Source organism: Schistocerca gregaria, chromosome 7, assembly GCF_023897955.1.
Source record: "Schistocerca gregaria isolate iqSchGreg1 chromosome 7, iqSchGreg1.2, whole genome shotgun sequence".
Lineage (NCBI taxonomy): Eukaryota > Metazoa > Arthropoda > Insecta > Orthoptera > Acrididae > Schistocerca > Schistocerca gregaria.
The window spans coordinates 524,195,155-524,204,967 of NC_064926.1; the positions used below are offsets into that span (position 1 = coordinate 524,195,155).

General features: G+C 42.1%; 1 non-coding gene across 1 annotated transcript; it reads left to right on the forward strand.

Moving 5' to 3' along the window:
* Nucleotides 1–4,963: 4,963 nt before the first annotated feature.
* Nucleotides 4,964–5,036, forward strand: Trnaa-cgc (transfer RNA alanine (anticodon CGC)). Its single transcript has one exon. It is a non-coding gene; the product is annotated as a tRNA-Ala (tRNA).
* Nucleotides 5,037–9,813: the final 4,777 nt, after the last annotated feature.

Below are 9,813 nucleotides of genomic sequence, written 5' to 3' on the forward strand. Positions count from 1 at the left end.
TCTATCTGGGAATATTCCTTTTTCGAGACGTGAGTTGACTAAATGACAAAGGGGTTTAGCAATTTCCCTAGCAGTTAGCTTCAAAATTTTATTTGACAGGCCATTTATGTCTGTGGATGCTTTATTTTTTAGTTTCTCTATTATTTTTCTTATCTCTTTTTCAGTTGCCGAATACAGGTAACATGAGTAATATTCAAGTCTCCACATAAAATTAACTTGTTCTTGCAAAAAATGGAATTTCAGTTACAGGGCAGGAGATGCAATCTCTAACAAATATGCAGTTATCTCCATTTTTTTTTTTAATTCTTTCTGCAAAAGCATATACTAACTTATAATTGTCTAAGTTTATACAAGTTATTTCATTGTTTTTAGCCAATGTTCAGTTACACAGAGAACAGTGGGTCTTATACCATTGCTTTCTACAGCTACTTGTAAGTTTAAGAGTTTCTTTTTGATTGATTGAATGTTTTGATGTGTCATTATTAATTTATTGACTGAGGTATTTACTCCTCCGATACTTTACTTTTTGCCATTTATCTGGCAACCATCACAAAAAATTACTTCAGTGAGCTGGAGTTACTGCATTCCTCTTCTGTAGATGTACCATTGTTAGCTCTTTTGATGCTGAGCACTTCACTTCTGATGAGGCTGTAATATTCCGTCTCGGCACTGAAACTGCTGGCTTATTCCTCTTCTGTTGCTCATCAATAGATGAGCCACCACTGTTTCCCCTTCATGTCCCTCGACTCTTATAACTGCCAGCTGGTTTCTGCACAAAGTGTAAATAGCCTTTCGCTCCCTGTATTTTACCCCTGCCACCTTTAGAATTTGAAAGAGAGTATTCCAGTCAACATTGTCAAAAGCTTTCTCCAAGTCTACAAATGCTAGAAACGTAGGTTTGCCTTTTCTTAATCTTTCTTCTAAGATAAGTCGTAAGGTCAGTATTGCCTCACGTGTTCCAACATTTCGACGGAATCCACACTGATCCTCCCCGAGGTCCGCATCTACCAGTTTTTCCATTCGTCTGTAAAGAATTCGCGTTAGTATTTTGCAGCTGTGACTTATTAAACTGATAGTTCGGTAATTTTCACATCTGTCAACACCTGCTTTCTTCTGTAGATGTACCATTGTTAGCTCTTTTGATGCTGAGCACTTCACTTCTGATGAGGCTGTAATATTCCGTCTCGGCACTGAAACTGCTGGCTTATTCCTCTTCTGTTGCTCATCAATAGATGAGCCACCACTGTTTCCCCTTCATGTCCCTCGACTCTTATAACTGCCAGCTGGTTTCTGCACAAAGTGTAAATAGCCTTTCGCTCCCTGTATTTTACCCCTGCCACCTTTAGAATTTGAAAGAGAGTATTCCAGTCAACATTGTCAAAAGCTTTCTCCAAGTCTACAAATGCTAGAAACGTAGGTTTGCCTTTTCTTAATCTTTCTTCTAAGATAAGTCGTAAGGTCAGTATTGCCTCACGTGTTCCAACATTTCGACGGAATCCACACTGATCCTCCCCGAGGTCCGCATCTACCAGTTTTTCCATTCGTCTGTAAAGAATTCGCGTTAGTATTTTGCAGCTGTGACTTATTAAACTGATAGTTCGGTAATTTTCACATCTGTCAACACCTGCTTTCTTTGGGATTGGAATTATTATATTCTTCTTGAAGTCTGAGGGTATTTCGCCTGTCTCATACATCTTGCTCACCAGCTGGTAGAGTTTTGTCATGACTGGCTCTCCCAAGGCCGTCAGTAGTTCCAATGGAATGTTGTCTACTCCGGGGGCCTTGTTTCGACTCAGGTCTTTCAGTGCTCTGTCAAACTCTTCACGCAGTATCGTATCTCCCATTTCGTCTTCATCTACATCCTACTGTTAGTATAGGCATGTGAATTGTCACAATGTTGTTTTGTTTTGTTTTTGTTTCACAGTTTTCAGACACACTGATTTCTTTTTCTCGTAATAATTTATCATTTTCTTGCTTTAGAGTGAAGACTTCACTTTTCAACACCTTAATATCACCTTGTAATATCTTTATAATTTCGCTTTTTGTTTTCACTGTTTTTTTCAAGTTTGGATGTTTCGAAATGTAAACAGCCATGACGTGTCCATAAATAATCATCACTGATGTATTTTAAGTTCATTTTGCGCACCTTTTGTGTAACCAGCAACTGCATCTAACACATAAGATTCCTTTCATCACCTTTTTATTACATTCTTTACACAACGAACTGTTCAACTTTTCTGTTTTTGATGAGAGCATCACACTATCCTTTTCCATAGTCGCCTTTTTGCTAACATATTATACAGTATTATCTGGTGCCTTCCTGGAGTCCTGAAGCTACTGGCCTCCTTGGCATTTGTTTGAAATTATCTGTGAAGACTATTCAGTAAGTACTGTACTTAAGGACTGTTAATCCTTCCCCAGTGTGAGCTGGCTAGAAATCCAGTTCCTTTCTGCCTATCAGTGACCCCTTTTGGGGCTATGTGGGTCAATCTGGAGGTTTCTGTAATTGCCAAACAAGTATTTTGCAATGTTAATCTGGTACCTGAACATTGTTTACCACTGAGTATGTGGTATGACTGACTGTAATTTCTGTTTGTTGTAGACCTTATGGCCCTCCCAGGGGCAAGTTATTGATTTTGGCCTATCGCTAAAGTTGTGAGCACTCAGACTAAAGGTAGACACAGGTGTGTCATGAGAGTGTATATGCTTGTATCTGCACACTCCCTTGCTCTGTGTTGAGGATCCCTTCAAATTATATGCTTACACTTTAACCGGCCATCTGCCATTTGGACTCTATTAGTCCCTAAGAGGCCACAGTGAGTGAAAATATCAAGTAATTATTTACAGGTATACGTTCATTCCTAAAATTGTAGATGCAGCTGTGTGCTTAATCAGTTGTTAATGGACATAATAAGAATTTTTTTCTATTCTTACTGATCAAAAGATTCACACCCAGACACTGAGCAGAAAAAAGTCTATATTTTAAATAATATTGTATGCCAGTCCTCCTCGATAACAAACAAAAATGTCTCAGCTTCCATATCTAGAAGAACTGTTGGTGTTTTGGTGTGTGTTAGTGAGTATTTTGACACCGATAAGGTTGGCTTCATAGATACACTCCTGGAAATTGAAATAAGAACACCGTGAATTCATTGTCCCAGGAAGGAGAAACTTTATTGACACATTCCTGGGGTCAGATACATCACATGATCACACTAACACAACCACAGGCACATAGACACAGGCAACAGAGCATGCACAATGTCGGCACTAGTACAGTGTATATCCACCTTTCACAGCAATGCAGGCTGCTATTCTCCCATGGGGACGATCGTAGAGATGCTGGATGTAGTCCTGTGGAATGGCTTGACATGCCATTTCCACCTGGCGCCTCAGTTGGACCAGCGTTCGTGCTGGATGTGCAGACCGCGTGAGAGGACGCTTCATCCAGTCCCAAACATGCTCAATGGGGGACAGATCCGGAGATCTTGCTGGCCAGGGTAGTTGACTTACACCTTCTAGAGCACGTTGGGAGGCACGGGATACCTGCGGACGTGCATTGTCCTGTTGGAACAGCAAGTTCCCTTGCCGGTCTAGGAATGGTAGAACGATGGGTTCGATGACGGTTTGGATGTACCGTGCACTATTCAGTGTACCCTCGACGATCTCCAGAGGTGTACGGCCAGTGTAGGAGATCGCTCCCCACACCATGATGCCGGGTGTTGGCCCTGTGTGCCTCGGTCGTATGCAGTCCTGATTGTGGCGCTCACCTGCACTGCGCCAAACACGCATACGACCATCATTGGCACCAAGGCAGAAGCGACTCTCATCGCTGAAGACGACACGTCTCCATTCGTCCCTCCATTCACGCCTGTCGCCACACCACTGGAGGCGGGCTGCACGATGTTGGGGCGTGAGCGGAAGACGGCCTAACGGTGTGCGGGACCGTAGCCCAGCTTCATGGAGACGGTTGCGAATGGTCCTCGCCGATACCCCAGGAGCAACAGTGTCCCTAATTTGCTGGGAAGTGGCGGTGCGGTCCCCTACGGCACTGCGTAGGATCCTACGGTCTTGGCGTGCATCCGTGCGTCGCTGCGGTCCGGTCCCAGGTTGACGGGCACGTGCACCTTCCGCCGACCACTGGCGACAACATCGATGTACTGTGGAGACCTCATGCCCCACGTGTTGAGCAATTCGGCGGTATGTCCACCCGGCCTCCCGCATGCCCACTATACGCCCTCGCTCAAAGCCCGTCAACTGCACATACGGTTCACGTCCACGCTGTCGCGGCATGCTACCAGTGTTAAAGACTGAGATGGAGCTCCGTATGCCACGGCAAACTGGCTGACACTGACGGCGGCGGTGCACAAATGCTGCGCAGCTAGCGCCATTCGACGGCCAACACCGCGGTTCCTGGTGTGTCCGCTGTGCCGTGCGTGTGATCACTGCTTGTACAGCCCTCTCGCAGTGTCCAGAGCAAGTATGGTGGGTCTGACAGACTGGTGTCAATGTGTTCTTTTTTCCATTTCCAGGAGTGTATATGAAGGGCTTATTTCAATACTGGTACAAGTCCATTTTTGTTCATTCTGAGATACAGCGTCCTAAAGTTAGGGGTCCTTATCATTTAGTCAACTCACTCACAGTCATATAGTTTCAAGATCAGATAAATACTCAAGAGTTGCATTAAAAACAGTAAAAATCTATAAAATTGGATGCACAATATCTGTAATCTGTGACAAAGGATACATAGGTAACGGAACAGGATTCTAGGATTTTTGACAAAATGGGAAGGAGGCTAACTGGTTAGTAATTATCTGGGCACATTTGATCGCCTTTTTTGAATAGTGGTAGTACTCTGGCAATCTTCATTCTATCTGGGAATATTCCTTTTTCAAGACGTTGAATCTGCAATTGAGATACCAGAAATATTCCATTATATTTCTGGCATCCCAACTGCAGACTGAGCGAGGTGGTGCAGTGGTTAGCACACTGGACTCGCATTCGGGAGGACGACGGTTCAATCCCGTCTCCGGCCATCCTGATTTAGGTTTTCCATGATTTCCCTAAATTGCTTCAGGCAAATGCCGGGATGATTCCTTTGAAAGGGCACGGCCGATTTCCTTCCCTATCCTTCCCTAACCCGAGCTTGCGCTCCGTCTCTAATGACCTCGTTGTCGACGGGACGTTAAACACTAAATCTCCTCCTCCTCCAACTGCAGATTTTTCAGTGCTCATTTAACTTTAAGGACTCTGTGTCTCAGAATGAACACAAATGGACTTGTACCACTATTGAAATAGGCCCTTCATATGGTCTGTCACATCACAAGAGACAAAAGAAGATTGTCTTGTTTTAGAAAGTTGCAAATGTATCGTTGCCTAAGTAATACACTGATTCATGTATTACAAAAGACCTTGCCATTGGTGGGGTGGCTTGCATGCCTCAACGATATAGATAGCCGTACTGTAGGTGCAACCACAACGAAGGGGTATCTGTGGAGAGGCCAGACAAATGTGAGGTTCCTGAAAAGGGGCAGCAGCCTCTTCAATAGTTGCAGGGGCAACAATCTCGATGATTGACTGATCTGGCCTTGTAGCACTAACCAAAACGGCCTTGCTGTGTTGGTACTGCAAACGGCTGAAAGCAAGAGGAAACTACAGCCATAATTTTTCCCAAGGGCAGCTTTACTGTGTGGTTAAATGATGATGGCGTCCTCTTGGGTAAAATATTCCGGACGTAAAATAGTCCCCCATTCGGATCTCCAGGTGGGGACTACTCAGGAGGACATTGTTATCAAGAGAAAGAAAACGCGTTCTACCGATCGGAGTGTGGAATGTCAGATACCTTCATTGGGCAGGTAGGTTAGAAAATTTAAAAAGGGAAGTGGATAGGTTTAAATTAGATGTAGTGGGAATTAGTGAAGTTTGGTGGTAGGAGGAACCACACTTCCGGTCAGGTGAATACAGGGTTATAAATACAAAATCAAATAGGGGTAATGCAGGAGTAGTTTTAATATGAATTAAAAAAAATAGGAGTGCGGGTAAGCTACTACAAACAGCATAGTGAATGCATTATTGTGGCCAAGATAGGCACAAAGCCCATGCCTACCACAGTAGTACAAGTTTATATACCAACTAGCTCCGCAGATGACGAAGAGATTGATGAGATGTATGATGAGATAAAAGGAAATTATTCAGATAGTGAAGGAAGACGAAAATTTAATAGTCATGGGTGACTGGAATTTGATAGTAGAAAAGGAAGAGACATGAAAGAACGTTGTATAGGTGGAAAAGGCCTGGAGATACTGGAAGGTTTCAGATCCCCCCCCCCCCCCCATTGTTTCAGCCTTCTATGGACCACGAAGATTCTTATCTCTTCCCTGATGATTGTCTTTTCCTCTTTTGCCAGTAGATTTTCATTTTGGCTGACTGTGCTTCTTTTCTCGGTTTTGACCATTTGCAGGCAGGACGTGGAACTGGAGTAAGCGAAGTAAGGTTTTTACTAATTTTGACCTTTTCTCTGAAAACTTCTCGTTCCTGAATGTCATCAAATGAAATTTTAGCTTCCTGTAAATTCTTTCCAGATGACCAACAAACATCATTCTCCAATTCCTCATGCTGGTAACAGTGACTTCTTTATGTTCGTATAATTCACAGTATCTTTGATAGGTTGAAGGATTTACCTCCAAATTTTCCAGTCTTTTATTTCAAGTTTTTGAAGTGGTCCTTTCTTTGTCATGTTTAAACATTCTGATGCATGCAAAGCTGACGGTCTAATTATGGTGTTATAATGACTAAGTTTTAGGTTTAAAGACAGGCTTTTGCTTTAGTATAAGTCTTTGCACAGATGAAAGGCACCTTCTAGTTTAGAACATCTACTTTCTACAGCTGCATTTCCTGAACCGTCAGGTGCAATTATTTCTCCAAGATATTTATATTTATTCGACTGCTTGATTTTCTCTTATTGTATTTCAATATGAGGAGTAGCGTCTTTGATGTTCGTGATGAATTCAGTTTTGTTAAATGCTATTTTTAGGCCACTCTTAGCAGCAATTGATTGTAGGCTGGAAGGTTTCAGATAGATTATATAATGGTAAGACAAAGATTAGGAAGCAGGTTTTAAATTGTAAGACATTTCCAGGGGCAGATGTGGACTCTGAGCACAATCTATTGGTTATGAACTGTAGATTAAAACTGAAGAAACTGCAAAAAGGTGGGAAATTGAGGAGATGGGACCTGGATAAACTGAAATAAGCAGAGGTTGTAAAGAGTTTCAGGGAAAGCATTAGGGAACAATTGACAAGTATGGGGGAGAGAAATAAAGTAGTAGAAGAATGAGTAGCTTTGAGGGATGAAGTAGTGAAGGTAGCATAGGTTCAAGTACGTAAAAAGATGTGGGCTAATAGAAATTCTTGGGTAACAGAAGAGATATCGAATTTAAGTGATAAAAGGAGAAAATACAAAAATACAGTAAATGAACCAGGCAAAAAGGAATACAAACATCTCAAAAATGAGATCGACAGGAAGTGCAAAATGGCTAAGCAGGGATGGCTAGAGGACAAGTGTAAGGACTAGAACTACTGACGGCCTTGGGAGAGCCAGCCCTGACAAAACTCAAACATCTAGTGAGCAAGATTTATGAGAAAGGTGAAATAACCTCAGACTTCAAGACGAATATAATAATTCCAGTCCCAAAGAAAGCAGGTGTTGATGGATGTGAAAATTACCGAACTATCAGTTTACTAATCCGTGGCTGAAAAATACTAACATAAATTCTTTACAGACGAATGGAAAAACTGGTAGAAGCTGACCTCGGGGAAGATCAGTTCGGATTCCGTAGAAATGTTGAAACACGAGAGGCAATGCTGACCCTACGACTTATCTCAGTAAATAGATTAAGGAAAGGCAAACCTACGTTTCTAGCATTTGTAGGCTTAGAGAAAGCTTTTGACAATATTGACGGGAACACATTCTTTCAAATTCTGAAGGTGGCAGGGGTGAAAGACAGGGAGTGAAAGGCTATTTACAATTTGTATAGAAACCAGCTAGCAGTTACAAGAGTCGAGGGGCATGAAGGGGAAGCAGTGGTTGGAAAGGAACTGAGGCAGGGTTGTAGCCTATCCCTGATGTAATTCAATCTGTATATTGAGTAAGCAGTATAGGAAACAAAAGAAAAATTCGGAGTAGGAATTAAAATCCATGGAGAAGACATAAAAACTTTGAGGTTCGCCAATAACATTATAATTCTGTCAGAGACAGCAAAGGACCTGGAAGAGCAGTTGAATGAAATGGATAGTGTCTTGAAAGGTGGATGAACATAAATAAAAGCAAAACGAGGATAATGGAATGTAGTCGAATTAAATCAGGTGATGCTGAGGGAATTAGATTAGGAAACGAGAGACTTACAGTAGTAAATGAGTTTTGCTATTTGGGGAGCAAAATAACTGATAACGGTCGAAGTAGAGAGGATAAAAATGTAGATTGACAATGGCAAGGAGAGCGTTTCTGAAGAAAAATTTGTTAACATCGAGTGTAGATTTAAGTATAAGGAAGTCTTTTCTCAAAGTATATGTATGGAGTGTAGCCACGTATGGAAGTGAAATGATGTACAATAAGTAGTTTGGACAAGAAGAGAATAGAAGCTTTCGAAATGTGGTGCTACAGAAGAATGCTGAAGATTAGATGGGTAGACCACATAAGTAATGATGAGGTACTGAACAGAATTTGGGGAGATATTTGTGGCACAACTTGACTAGAAGAAGGGATCGGTTGGTAGGACATGTTCTGAGGCATCAAGGGATCACCAATTTAGTGCTGGAGGGCAGTTTAGAGTGTAAATGTCAGAGAGAGAGACCAAGATATGAATACACTAAGCAGATTCAGTAGGAGATAGGTTGCAGTAGGTACTGGGAGATGAAGAAACTTGCACAGGACAGAGTAGCATGGAGAGCTGCATCAAACTAGTCTCTGGACTAAAGACCACAACAACAACAATAAAGAAGTTATGAGTTCTTATTTGTGTGTGTTTACCTTAGTTAATGAAGAGGTCCCATACTCTGAGGAGCGTAGGGGGCGATGCGGGAGACCCACACCGCCGTACTAGACAAGGTTCTAGTGGAGGTGGTTTGCCATTGCCTTCCTCCAACCGCAATGGGGATGAATGATGATAATGCAGATGACAACACCACCCAGTCATCTCAAGGCAGGAAAAATCCCTGACCCTGCCAGGAATCAAACCCGGGACCTCATACGCGAGAAACGAGAATGCTACCGCAAGACCACAAGCTGCGGACTTACCTTAATTAGACACCACCAATAAGTGCCCGACGTGATTGGCGAGGGGAAAAATAAAAAATAAAATTAAATTAAATTTAAAAAATAAAATAAAACTGCAATGTAATTATCGGCAAATTGTCCAACGCTGGATCTGCTGGAATTCGTCACAGACGGTGTTTAATAAAAATAGTCAAATGCCAACAGGAAGTGGCCTTGATGGGGGAAATCCTGTGAGTACTCCAAAAATCAATAAGGAAGCATAAAGCTTCCTTCCTTTTAGGTAGAAAAGCTCAGTATTTGGTTTTGCCAAGCCGAAGCTCAGTTTACAATCGCTACAGCAATGGAAGCAATGAAGTTCAATTACCTGCTGGCCCAGCTTGAACCGAAATATGTTGAAAACATCTGGGATCTGGTAACCACTGATGAAAATAATAAATATTCACTGGCAAAAGAACGACTCTTAACAATTTTTAAGGAAAGTGAGGAGCGTAAAATAAAAAAAAAAAAAACTGTTGAGTGGGTTGGAAATGGGCAATATGA